Consider the following 14,388-nt stretch of genomic DNA (forward strand, 5'->3'; position numbering starts at 1 on the left):
AGGTATGGGGCAGAGGTATGGGGATAGACCTCTCTGAATGGGCCGAAGAAGTGAAGATAGTTGTCATATGTGAATGCTCACCAATGGGTAACTTGGACAGAGGAGGATTTTAACAATCAAGTGCATAGGGTGACGTGTTCTGTGGAAGCCAGTCATCCTCTTTCCCCAGCCACTCCCATCATTGCCCAATGGGCTCATGAAAAAAGTGGCCATCATGGCAGGGATGGAGGTTATGCATGGGCTCAGTAACATGGACTTCCACTCACCAAGGCTGACTTGGCGACAGCCACTGCTGTGTGCCCGATCTGCCAACAGCAGAGACCAACACTGAGTCCCCGTTATGACACCATCCTTCGAGGTGATCAGTCAGCAATCTGATGGCAGGTTGATTACACTTGACTGCTTCCATCTTAGAAAGGGCAGTGTCTTGTCTTACTGAAATAGATTCTTACTCTGGATACAGATTCGCCTTCCCTGCACACAATACTTCTGCCAAATCTACCATCCGTGGACTTACAGAATACCTTCTTCACTGTCACGATACCCCACCAGCATTACCTTGGATCAAGGGATTCACTTCACAGCAAATGAAATGTGGCAGTGGGCCCATGCTGTTGAAATTTACTGGCCTTACCATGTTTCCCCAACATCCTGAAGAGCTGGCTTGACAGAACAATGGAATGGCCTTCTAAAGACACAATTATGGCACTAGCTAGGTAGTAACACCTTGCCAAGTTGAGGCAGTGTTCTCCAGAAGGCTGTATATGCTCTCAACCAGTGTCCAATATATGGTGCTGTTTCTCCCATAGCCAGGATTCATGGGTCTAGGAATCAAGGGGTGGAAATGGGAGTGGCATCACTCACTATTACCCCTAGCAACCCACTCACAAAATTTTTGCTTCCTGTTCCTGCAACCTTATGCTCTGCAGGTCTAGAGGTCTTAGTCCCAAAGGGAGGAATGCTCCCACCTGGAGACACCATCAGTGATTCCATTTAACTGGAAGTTAAGAATGCCACCTGGCCACTTTGGGCTCCTTATGCCTCTGGATCAACAGGCAAAGAAAGGAGTTACCATACTGGCTGGTGTGATTGATCCTGATTATGAAGAGGAAATCAGATTGATATTAAATAACAGAGGTAAAGAAGAGTATGTGTGGAATGCAGGAGATCCCTTAGGGTGTCTCTTAGTACTACCATTCCCTGTGATTAAAGTCAATAGAAAACTACAGCAACTCAGTTCCAACATGACTACTAATGGCCCAGACCCTTCAGGAATGAAGATTTGGGTTATCCCACCAGGCAAAGAGCCATGACCAGCTGAGGTGCTTACTTAGGGTAAAAGGAATATGGAATGGGTGATGGAAAAAGGTAGTTCTAAATACCAGTTATGACCACGTGACCAGTTGCAGAAATGAGGACTGTAATTGTTATGAGTATTTCTGCCTTGTTTGTGTGCATCAAATATTTTTGCTTTCTTCATTTATAAAATAAATGTGTGTTTTAGGTTGTATGTGTGTTTGTTGTATCTTGTTAGTGCAAGTATGACTTTATAATTGTCTTTATTCAGAGATTATGTATGGTTTAAGGAGATGTGTACAGGTGCCAAGTTTACAAGGGGTGGACTGTGATCATTAAGGTTGTGTGTCACCTTGGCTGGGCCATGATTCTCAGTGGTTTGGCAATTATGTAGTTTGGCAGTCTCTGGGGCTGCAGTCACCTCCATGATGAGATTTGATATAATGTGATCACCTCCATGATGGGATCTGCTGTGAGTAGCCAATCAGTTGAAAGGGAGTTTCCTTGGGGGTGTGACCTGCATCCAATATAGATGGACTTTCTGGCAAGGCTTGTGGGCTTTTGCTTGCACTGGGTCCTGCAGCTGGCTCCTGTTTGACCTCCAGTTCTTGGGACTTGAGCTAGCAGCTTACCTGCCGTCTTGCCTGCCAATTTTGGGATTCGTTTGTCTTCACAGCCTGTGAGCAAGAGCCTTGCTGTCTGACATGCCAATCTTGGGTTCACCAGCCCTTGTGGCTGCATGAATCAGGAGAAGCCTTCAGCCTGACCCACGGACATGGAATGTTCCAGGCTCTACAACTGCATGAGTCATTTCCTTAATAAAAACCTCTATCGATACATGTTTATACGCTTTACAGGTTTTGCTTCCCTAGAAAATCCAGCCTAAGACAGGGCAAAAGGGAAACATGCTACTCTCTGCAGATAAATCATAAAGAGTCCTTGGCAGTGCACTGTGCAGGGGCCTTCTGGAGGGCTCAGGGGCACATCTGAGGCCACGGGTCAGTGCTGTGTGCACAGACGTCGACCTTCTGAAGATAGTCTTCCAGGTGATCATTTCATTGGCAACAGGAGCTAAGAACTAACTTATAAAAACACTTCTGCCCTTCTACCACCAAGGGATCTTCTTTCACCCCCTACTCTGTTCCCTGAACCCCCTTTTACTGTTCTCTGGCTGAATCCAGCTACCACCTAGCCCTGGTCAGGCTCTGGACTCACATTGGAGGTAGGAGGAGGGGCCCATCTCTGGGGCTGGAGAGTTCCCATACCTCCATATGATTCCGGGTAGAGCTAGTTCTGAGCCTTGGAAAGCGTTAAGAGAGCAGAGAGAGGCCACCGTGAGAAATGGATCTCTTTATCCCGCCCGCAAGACTTGGCGCCGGAGGCTGGACACATGCCTGCCCTCCTCCCACAGATGCTGCTGTGTCTCCGGACAAGAGAGGGGCCTTGCTGCTCCCAAGGGCACCAGAAATGGCTTAAACCAGACACCCGGCCTGGAGAGGGCCTTGGCTCTGGCTGTTCGATGCCCAGTTTGTCTTCTTGAATGATAAGCCATCATCTGCGGTGAGAGGGTCGGGAGGGGAGCCACGCGGTTCCCCACGAGGGTTTCTCATTTCTCTCCTGGCTGGGGTTGGTGAGACATCGCAGATGCCTTTGTCCCTGCTGGTCGCTCTGAAGCTTGGATTCTGTCCCTGGCCAGGCCCCAGGGATGCCGGCTGGTTTCCTCCAGCAGAAGAAACGGCTCTTTTTGTGTCTGCAGATGGCTCTGTGCAAGGCCCCTAGGTCAGGGTGATGCTGGGAGAGCAAGCTGGAAGGAGAGGACATCCCCGAGAATGCTGCTGAGGGCGCTCTTTGGGAGGGGGCTGCTAGCTGGCTGGAAATGGACTTGAGCTCAACCTTCCCTGGACCCTTTTCCCCTTCATCATTGGCTCCTCTCTCTTCCTCCCGCTTCTCTTAGCCACACGGACAGGATGGCTCTAAAGCCTTCTGCACACCACTGCATAACCTTCCACTTGCATCCTGCTACTATCCTGCTCCAACGCCTTGCATGACTCCCCATTGCCTAAAGTTGTGCTTCTCAACCCGTGTGTGCCCCAGGCTTGTCTGTAGAACTGCTAAAGGGTCAGCCCATCCTGGGTACCGTCATGAGCCCACTGAATGAGAACCTCGAGTGGTGGGACCCAGGGATCTGGACTTTCACTCACTCCACAGGGGATTTTGATGCAAAGGCAAAGTGAGAGAGCACTGGAACTAGAAGATGAGCCCTCTGTGGAGTGTCCAGGGCCCTGTGTGGGCATCTTCCATCTCATCCCCTGCTTCTCCCAGCAAGAATTGTTGCTTTTGCTGGGTATTTCTGTCTTCTGGCCTTTTGTCTATACCATTCCAAGAACCTGGACCGCTGCAGCAGACAGACTTCTTGTCTGCACAAGAACCATCCTCCTCCAACTCCTGTATTGATAATTCTGATGGCACCGTTGGTCGTGGTGTCCCCCTGACTCCTGGCCACTTCAGTGGGCACAGGGACCAGGCTTGCCCTACCACAGCACTCCCATCACCTGGTCGCCAGGGGTGGGCATGTGATCCAAGCCCATCAGGCTTCTATGTGGCTATTCGAGAAATGTCTCTTTCTACTTGGCTTGCCAGGCTGGGATGATGTAAGCCTGGGCTACTAGTGGCCTTGCCCTTGACAGCATCACCCACCTGCAGGAAGAAATAAAAGGTCAACACACAAATGTCAGGTGAGTCAAGATCAGAGAAGCATAGAATGTGAGTGACAGAATGATATTGTTGTTTGGGTCCCTGGATTCAGCCGTATCTGTAACGAGCCCACCTCTGAACATTCGTTACATCACCCAATAGATTCCCTTTTTGCCTAAGCTGATGTGAATTGGGTTTCTGTCACTAGCAACGGAAAAAGTTCTGACTAATGCAAACCCCCTTCACAAATCTTTCATCTGTCCCCTGTTCATCCACCCATTCACCTTTCTGCTTTTCATGCTGACCCAGCTCAGATGTGTCTGGCCAGAGGGGATCTTTCTCTAGGGATCCCCAATAGTCAGGGGGTGGAAGAAGGCCTTCCACGTGTCTGGTTCCCAGACACCTGCCCTCCCTGCCCATTACGGACCTCTGTATTGTACACTTGCTGTCTGTACCTTGTGTAACAGGATGAGTCACTGAGAGAAAAATTGTCCTTGTGATTGGAGTGGCCTTACCAGGGAAAAGCCCCGCACCTCCCTTCCACACCCAGGCCCCCACACAAGGCCCCTGGGTGGACAGAGAGAATGTCCTGCACCCACACCTTGGGGCAGCCAAAGAACTCGGGGAGGGATCTGCAGAGGCCTCCAGAGGGAGGGTGTAGAAAGGTGGGCGATTACAAAAGCATGACCTGGCATTGGCTCCTTGTTATAGGCTTGGAGTGTGCCTCTTTTTTCTCTTGCAGCTGTGTGCTCCCTGGAGGTTTCCACCCCCAGCCCAGGAAGGGGAAGCTGCCTCAGGGTCTGAAAGGGCCGAGCCATCCCACGGAGCCCCTGGCCTTTGTGTAGAGGGGCTGGACCATTAAGGGGGCAAGATGAGGTTGGTGCTTTGGGTGGGGGTGGAGGGGAGTGGCCCCTCCAGAGAGAGGGAAAGGGGATGGGTGTTAGGGTCTTCTTGCTCAGTGGTGCCACCTCTATGCAGTGCCCCATGTTGTGGGGGGGGGGGTGATGTACCTGGGGAGTCCCTGGGTGGTGCAAATGGTTAACATGCTTAGCTGCTAACCAAAAAGTTGGAAGTTCAAGTCCACCCAGAAGCACCTCAGAGGAAAGGCCTCTTGATCTATTTCTGAAAAATCAGCCACTGAAAACCCTATGAGCACAGTTCTACTCTGACACGCGTGGGGTTGCCATCAGTAGACTGGGTGTAACTGATTTTATCTGGGTGTACATGGCTGGAAACCTCATCACTGCCACTGGCCTGGGGTGGCAGTTTCAGTGAACGAAGACCTAGTCCCTTCCCAAATGTGTGGACTGCAGCAGCCTCTAGGTACTATATGACCCTCACCGTGACTGAGGTGGAATTTCCTGGAACTTGAGGATGTGGACAGCATTTCTCCTCAGGAGGCATGGTTGGTCGGGGGTGGGGGGTGGTCCAGGGAGATCCAGTCCTGCACTGGTGTAGTGCTGGACTTGTGCAGTGGGAATGTGCTCCTGGTGTGGGTGCTCGGGTGCTTGGGTGCACAGATATGTGGTGTGCATGCTTAGGTGCATGGTGCAGGTGCTTGGGTGCCGGTTCTCGGCGGCATGGTGCAGGTGCACTTTGTGGGTGCTCTGGTTCACGGTGTGGTTGCTCGGGGACGTGACAGGTATGTGTGGTTTGCTCCGTCATAGTGTAGGTGCATATTTTCGATCATTAACCCACTGCTGTTGAGTCGATTCTGACTCACAGCAACCCTATAGCATTTCCAAGGCTGTAAATCTCTATGGAAACAGACTGCCACATCTTTTTCCCGCAGAGCTGCTGGTGGTTTCGAACCACCGACCTTTCAGTTAGCAGTTGATCGCTCTAACCCCTGCACTACCAGGGTGCCTGCGCCATCATTAGATGTTGCCAAACTGTTTCCCAAAGTGCCTGCCACCGGCAGAATATTCCACTGCTCCACGTTCTCATTTCGGTTTTCTTTTGCATTTGAGGTTAAGCATCTTTTTGTTTCTTTGTCATTTGAGCTTCCTCTTTTGTAAATGACTCCTTGTGGTCTTTTGCTCATTTTGCTATTGGATTGTTTGTCTTTTCATATTGGGTTGAATGAGTTCTTTCTATATGTTGAATACTAGTCCTTTGTAGGTTGTAATTGTTTCCCGTATTGTCAGTTTGTGACTTGTCTTTACCTTCTATATAATGTCTTCTGAGAACAAAAGTTCAGAAGTTTAATTCATTCTTTTTTTTTTAAGGTTGGTGCTTTTTCAGTGTTGTGCTTGAGAATCCATCCTTAGCTGAGGTGTCTCTCCTCACTTTACCTGGGAGCAGACACTGGTTCAGATGTTCGAGTAACTTCTTCAAGGCCAAAGACTGGCGCCTGGTCTAGCCCAGAGGACAGCCCAGGAAACACTGCCCTTCCCTCACCTGCCAGGAGCTCTGGGCTCTGATGCTGTGCTGGCCCCTCCCTCAGGTGGCTCTGTTGACCACCCTGGGGGGCCCCACCCTCACATACCTTCCTCACCTGCTCCTTGGGGCCTGGGATTTTATTTTCCTGTTTAAGGGGTCTGTGTGCCTTGGGCAACCAGGCGTGTGACTTTTTCTTTGAGAATCGACAAGGAGACCTGCAGCAAGTACCTGGAGATCACTGGTGAGGATGCATCCAGGGCATGATTGCTGTTTGGCACTCTTCAGCGGGAGTGGAAGGGGGTGTCTGTGGAGCTGGGATCTCAGGTGGGAGCTTAGGGAATGTTGGTTCATTGATGGCCTTTCAGGCAGAGGTGGGTGTTAAGCTTGGCTCTGGGTTTTGATGACAAGGACAGTGGTGGTGATTATGCCATTGTGTTGTTGAGTGGGATGTGCAGTGACTGAGAGGAGGAGTGAGGGTTTGGGGACAAGGCAGAAAGCTGGGACCTGTTTGATTGCATCTCCCCTCTCTCCATGGCCAGGAGGTGCTGCTTTGGGGACTTTCCTCCCGGCCTCTTGACAGGCAGAAAACCTGATGGTCCCAGTTAAAAGAAGAGAGAGAGGGAAAGGAGAAGGAAGGGGGTGGAGAAGTCACCTACAGTCCCACATCCTGACACTTCACCTCCTCGTTGTCCACCTGCAGCACATTTCCTGTCAGCACAGGGTAGTGCAGCTGCACTTTGTGCGCCTCTTAGCAGCCGTTCCCAGTGCCACTGAGTTGACCCCTTCACTAATATAGCCATCCCTCCATGTTGGACATGAGGTTATTTCCAGGATGAGGTTAGGTGTTCTCGTTAAACGCTGCCGCGGGCACCTTTAACCACATCTACTCCTCATTATCGACTATCTCATTATCTGACATTTGGACATTTAGCATTTACAATAGTAAAAAATCTACTATCTGACTATTTTGCACATTAACGACGTACATCTGGCAGTAACGCTGGCTTTGATGGCAGTAATGCTGGCTTTGTGTCACCTTGGCTGGTCTGTGATTCTCAGTGGTTTGGTAGTTACGTAATGATGTAATTTGGCGGTTATATAATGATGTAGTCATCCTCCATTTTGTGATCTGATGTGGTCATCTTTAATTTTCAAATAACACTAATTTCCCCTAATGACCTGGTCTTTGGAACCTAACCATGTTGATAGGTGAGGGGGGGGGGGGTGTAGTACTTTTTTTCTTTGAATTATTTCTTTGAGCTACATTTTCAGAAATGGGATTGCTGGGTAAAAGGGGATGGATATTTTTATGACCTTTTAAAAATACGGGCAAATTCCTTTTCATGAACGCTGTGCCAATTTGCAAAAGCCAAAATAAATTTCTTGTAATTTTTTAAAAGATAGAGTGGGGCACCAAAGCTCACCAGAATGTCTCTTCAGTAAGGATGGTGCTGGCCTTAGTGATTCTGGAAGGTTCTAAACAGTGGTTCTACTTTTGTGGGGCCAGGCTGGAGCAGATAGGAAGGCTTCATCTGGGGAGTGACTTTGGCCTGTTGAAGCACCTATTGTGCAAGACTTGGTCTGGGGACCCAAAGTGGGGCTGGGGGCTCTGACTGTGTCAGACCTGGTCTCTGCCCTCCTGGGGCGCATGCTTTAGGTGGGCAGGGAGAAGAAGGGGGCTCGCTGGGAACAAATGTCACACAAAGCCCCAACCACTTCCTGGCAGGGCAGGCCCGGGGTGTCAGAGCCGGGCTCGCTGCCCCACACCCGCCCCGGCCAAAGTGGGCTCCTAGGGGCAGGGCTTCTACTGCTAGCAGAGTTCAGGACGCTTGCCCTCAGCACTGCCTCCCTTAGCAATGGAGTTTCACAGGCTCCTCCACCCCTTCCAAAATCATTGGTAATAGAAATAATTAAAAAAATAAAATTAGTAACAATAGCTAATACTTGTTGGTAGTTGCCATCAGGTTGGCTCTGATTCATGGCAATCCCCTGTACAATAGAATAAGACGTTGCCAAGTCCTGTACTGTCTTCATGATCGTTGGTGCACTTGAGTCATTGTTGCAGCCGCTGTCTATTTTGAGCACCTTCCAACCTAGGGGGCTCCTCTTCTAGCACTATATCAGACAGTTTTCTGTTGTGATCCACAGGGTTTTCGTTGGTTAATTTTTGGAAGTAGTTTGCCAGGCCTTTCTTCCTAGTCTGTCTTAGTCTGAAAGCTCCACTGAAGCTTGTCCACCATGGTGACCCTCCTGGTATTTGAAACACTGGTGGCATAGCTTCCAGCATCATAGCAACATACAAACCACCAGAGCAGGACAAACGGACAGATGAATGTTGGAGCTAATACACTGAAACCTGTGAGAGCCAGACTGCCTTATTTTTCTAGGTCTGGATAGTTTTGTGCCTTTGACAGGGTGCAGCCTTACCACTTTTCTGTCAGTCTCTATTAGTGGAAAATATTGGAGTTTTCCTTCTCTGACAGGTTTCCACCTTACGCAGGTTCTGGCTTTCGCAGGTTTTACTGTACTTACATGGGGCTTATCATTTGCTGGACACTTTCCTGAGTGAGTTACACGTCCTATGTGGTAGATGCTGCTCTCATTATCCCCATGTTTTAAACTTTTTTTTTTTTAATTGTGATTTAGGTCAAAGTTTACATAGCAAATTAGTTTCTCATTAAACAGTTAATACAGAAATTGTTTTGTGACATTGGTTGCCAACCCCTCGATGTGTCAACACTCTTCCCTTCTCCACCCCAGGTTCCCTATTTCCATTCTTCCAGTTTTCCTGTTCCTTCCTGACTTCTCGTCTTTGCTTTTGGGCTGATGTGCCCGTTAGTCTCGTATACATGACTGAACTAAGAAGCACGTCCCTCATGTGTGTGATTGCTGGCCCTATAGACCTGTCTAATCTTTAGCTGAAGGATGAACCTCAGGAATGACTTCTGTACAGAGTTAAAAGGATGTCCAGGGGCCATACTTTAAGGGTTTCATTATCTCCGTTTTAAAGACCAAGAAATGGAAGCACAGACAGGTTGAGAAACCTGCCCAAGGTCACACAGCTAGTGAGTACTGGAATTTGGTATCAAACTGAAGCAGTCTGGATCCAGAGTTCATTAATCGTTGCACCATGCTGCCCCTCTGTAGTGGAAGATGGTGAATGAAGGTACATTTGCTCACCTAACGAGACTTGCAAGTGCCAGCAGCTGGAGCTGGGGCCAGAGCAGGGGCTCTAGAGCCATGTAGACCTGGGACTGAATCCCAGCACTGCCACGATTTTGATTAATTATTTCTGTTAGCATCAGTTACTTCATCTGTAAAATGGGGGTGTAGTCCCCACTTCATAGGGTGGCTGTGAGGGCAAAGTGAGGACACACCCAGCACAGTGGCCTCCCTGGCCGTGGTGGACATCCAGGTACTGTGAGCCCCCTCCCCACTCCTCTTCCTTTCACCTGTGGGGCCCAGAGCTTCCAGCCAGGAGCCACAGCACTGGGTCTGAGCTCTGGCTCAAGGCCAGCTTGCTCTGCAGTCCTCGGAAAGTCCCTTAACTGTCTTGGGTGTAGGGGCAGCCTCTGTAGTCGTGACAATTCTACTTACCCTGCTGCACGAGGCTCTTGAGAGATGCAAGTAGACATTGCTGCACACTTGGCAGTCCATGCATGGCCTCAAAGAAGCTGCAGAAGTGTGGACAAAATGATGCTTTCTCTACCTTTGCTGCCCTGCCAGGGATCGGTGGCTGAGCTGCTGATTCCTGCTCTTATCTCCTCAGCCCATGAGCTGTCCCAGTCTGCAAGCCCAGGCACATGCCCCAAAGCAGGGACCAGTTTCCCCTCCAGTGTCACCTGAATTCCAAAAAGGATCGTCCAGGAAGTGACTCACCTTCATGACCTCCTCCTTCTACAGGAAAGTCAGCCTGACTCACGAAAGCAACAGTGAAATATTCACTAACACCATAAAAATTTAACGCTGATTAAGTTTTCAGTTGTATCTTTTGACTCCACTTAAATGTTGTTGTTAGGTGCCATCAAGCCAGTTCCGACTCACAGCAACCCCACGCACAATAGAACGAAACACTGCCCGATCCTACGCCATCTTCACAATTGTTATGCTTGAGCCCATTGTTGCTGCCACTGTGTCAATCCATCTCATTGCGGGTCTGCCTCTTTTTCACTGACACTTTACCTTACCAAGCATGATGTCCTTCTCCAGGGACTGATCCCTCCTGATGACGTGCCCAAAGTATGTGAGATGAAGTCTCGCCATCCTTGCTTCTAAGGAGCATTCTGGCTGTACTTCCAAGACAGATTTGTTCATTCTTCTGGCAGTCCACGGTATATTCAGTATTCTCCCCCCACACCGCAGTTCACTTAAATAGGTTGGGAGAGTTACAGTGTGTGGCTCCCTGCACCAGGAATATCACCAGTGACATTGTTGTTGCTGTTGGGGATAATGGATGGTATTCACAAGAGCTTGGTGAGGCCGTCTATTTCACTGGGCTGTACTCTTCCTTGTCCTCCTTCCTTCTAAGCCCACACAATGGTGGCCCTGGTTCCCTGTAAGCCTGCTCTACCCCTACCTCCACCATTTCATGCCTTTCCTCTCTCTCCCAGCCTCCCACCACCTTTCTGGCTCCCTCACTCTAGTTGATGATACCACCTCACACTCCATCATCACAAGATGACTGCTCCATCTCCAGCTTCTTGTCTCCTTTCCAGGCAGGAAGAGGGGAGGGGGGCCAGGGGACAAAGGTGGTGTCTTAGGCTGGGTTCTCTAGAGAAGCAAAATCAATAAAGTGTGTAAGTATATATATAGAGAGATTTATATCAAGGAAACAGCTCATGTGATTGTAGAGGCTAGAACATCCCAAGTCCATGGATCAGGGTAGAGGCCTCTACCAAGTTATGCAGCTGCAGAAACTGGCGAGCCCAAGATTGGCAGGTTGGAGAGCAGCGTTCCCACTCACAGGCTGTGAAGGCTGACGAATTCCAAGATCGGCAGGTGAGACCACATGGTTTCTCCTGATTCACGTAGCTGCAGGGGCTGGCAGGTCAGAGAGCAGGGCTCTGCTCACAGGCTGTGAGGATCGACAAATCCCAATTTCAGCAGATAAGCTGACAGCTCAAGTCCCAAGAACTGGCGGTGAGATGACAGGGGGCAGCCTCAGGATCCAGAGAGAGCAAAAAGTCAGAACATCTGCTTATATTCAGATGCAGGCCACACCTCCAAGGAAACTCCCTTTCATCTGATTGTCTACTCACAGTATATTCAATCATAGGAGTGATCACATATAAACACTGAGAATCATGGCCCAGCCAAGTTGACACACAATCTTAACCATCACAGGTGGTCTTTCTTGTAGCAAATCTTTGACTCTTTATTTAGAAAAAATTCTTTGCCTTTCTCCTACATTTCAGTGGCCAGATCTCGTTTCCATGGGTACCTCTAGCTGAGAAGATGAGTATTTTCAAGGGCAATTTTTTTTATTATAGTAAAATATACATAACATAAAAATTTACCATTTTAAATATTTTTAAGTGTATAATTTAGTGGCATTAAGTACACTCACAATGTTGTGTACCCATTACCACTGTCTATTTCCAGAACCTTTTCATCACCTAGAAAACCGGTTGCTGTTGAGTCGACTCCAACTCACGGCAACCCCATGTATGTCAGAGTAGAACTATACTGATAGGGTTTTCAATGACTGATTTTTCAGAAGTAGATCAGCAGCCTTTCTTCTGAGGTGTCTCTGGGTGGACTTGAACCACCAACTTTTCAGTTAGCGGCCAAGCGTGTTAACATTTGCACCACACAGGCACTCATCATCTAGAAGGACACTTATTTATCCCCTCCGAAATCAAGTTTCTGTCAAAGGCAAGAAAAGAAGGATAGATACTAGACAGGCAGCTAGCAGTAACTGTGACACAGTCCACCCCTTTGCTCCCCAACACCCATCCTTGCCCTTCCTCTCGCACACAGACGACATCATTGTCTCCCAAGGCAGACAGCCCAAAGTCTCGTTTGCTACATCCAGAGCAGGCTTCCATAAGGTCCAGGGGGCTCCCTGTGGCCCTGCAGCCTTTGAACCAAAAGACAAATTATCTGCTGCCAACATACTCAGTGTCAGTGATTGGTTAGAACTAGGAGAGCAGCAATGAAAGCTTCCACTCAGAAAAAAGAAGAATGGGGCATGAAGCTAAAGTCCCACTCAGCGGGGACACCCTACTCCTTGGTGAGCCATCTGGCACCCTGGGCTGCTCTCGGGAGGGCCTGCCACATCCGTTATTCTCTGTGGACTCAGTTCTACCCTCTGCAGGGGTCCTCCTTGTCCATTATTCTCCATGACCACACATGGGTTGGGTATTAGGGGGCATGCCATCCTTGGGGTTACACAGCTTCTTGTTGGTGGAAGCTTGGGGTCCTGGGAGCTGCTTTTGGGATTGAATACTCCCAGGCTGTTTACCCACCAAACCTTGATTATTTTAGGTAATACATTTTACATAAAAACTTGGTTGGCTTCTGGTCCCCCCCCCTTTTTTTTGTCAGTTCCATTTGTGAGTAAACATAGCTAAAGACCTCCTCTAGACTAAGCCTTAAACACGAAAACTCTAATTTTTCACCCTCTGGCCTTAGTGCTTTGTCCTTGCCCTAGTCTTTTATGTTTATGAGTTTTATGGTTAATTACTGCATTGTGGCATTTCAAAACAATGTCGTTGGTTGTCTGCATCTACTGCGAGAATGAAGACGATTCTCAGCAACCAGACTGTCAACATTCCAGAAAATGTCGACATCACTCTGAAGGGACACACAGTTATTGTGAAGGGCCCCAGAGGAACCTTTCAGAGGGACTTCAGTCACATCAATGTAGAACTAAGTCTCCTTGGAAAGAAGAGGAAGAGGCTTCGCACTGACAAATGGCGGGGAAATCGAAAGGAACTGGCTACAGTTGGCACTATCTGTAGTCAGGTATGGAACATCATCAAGGGTGCTACACTTACAAGATGGGGTCTGTGTATGCTGACTTCCCCATCAACGTCGTTATTCAGAAGAGAGGGGCGCTTGTTGAAATCCGAAACTTCTTCGGTGAGAAATACATCCATAGGGTTCCAATGAGGCCAGGTGTTGCTTGTTTAGTATCTCAAGCCTAGAAAGATGAGTTAATTCTTGAAGGAAACGACATTGAACTTGCATCAAATTCAACTGCTTTAATCAGCAAGTCATGACAATTAAAAACAAGGCTATCCAAAAATTTTTGCACGGTATCTATGTCTCTGAAAAAGGAACCGTTCAACAGGCTGATGAGTAAGATATAAGAGTTGTCCAGCTGCAGAAACAAGGCCAGATGATTCCTAAGACTTATGGGTGATATTTTTAAGATGCAATAAAATTCATCTATTCAAAAAACAACAACAACAATGGCATTGGTGGGGAGACACCCCCTTCATCTTTTTTTTTCTGAGTGTCCCTCTGATATATGGAATTCTTAAGAGAAGTTTCTGGAGAAAAGCATGGGGCCTCAATCTTATCCACTGCTATGACTGCCGTTTGCAGGCAAGAATTTGCTTGCTTCAGTCTGGGGTGAAGAAACTGTGTGTTTATGTGTGTGTGTTTAATCCTGCAAGGCTCTAAATTATGGGCCTTTCAGCCCATTCAGATTGTAGGCCACCAGCAGAGGGTGCTTCTCTCAGCAATGTCAAATTCCCTTCTCTTACTGCTTGATGTCTGGTGTCTCTGGTCTCAGTCCAGTTCTCTCTTGTAAGACATTAACAAAAGTAGCCAATAACAGCCCCATTCTGGATTTCTCCTAACAAAATTTCTCCAAACTCTACAGCCTTGGATGGCAGGTGACAATGTGGCAGGTGACAATTTGGCTAAATGATTTGCCAATGTATAGCAGGGGTCACCCACATTCCATCCTGGAATTTTTTATTGTACTTCAGGTGAAGGCTTACAGAACAAATAGTTTCTCATGAAACAGTAGTACACATATTGTTTTATGACATTGGTTAACAACCC

The 14,388-nt window shown here is 48.4% G+C and overlaps 1 pseudogene; it reads left to right on the plus strand.

Moving 5' to 3' along the window:
- The first annotated feature begins 13,022 nt into the window (after positions 1-13,022).
- On the plus strand, positions 13,023-13,788 carry LOC101352096 (60S ribosomal protein L9 pseudogene; annotated as a pseudogene).
- Positions 13,789-14,388: the final 600 nt, after the last annotated feature.

The sequence above is a fragment of the Trichechus manatus genome, unplaced genomic scaffold (assembly GCF_000243295.1).
Source record: "Trichechus manatus latirostris isolate Lorelei unplaced genomic scaffold, TriManLat1.0 scaffold00019, whole genome shotgun sequence".
NCBI classification, from domain to species: domain Eukaryota; kingdom Metazoa; phylum Chordata; class Mammalia; order Sirenia; family Trichechidae; genus Trichechus; species Trichechus manatus.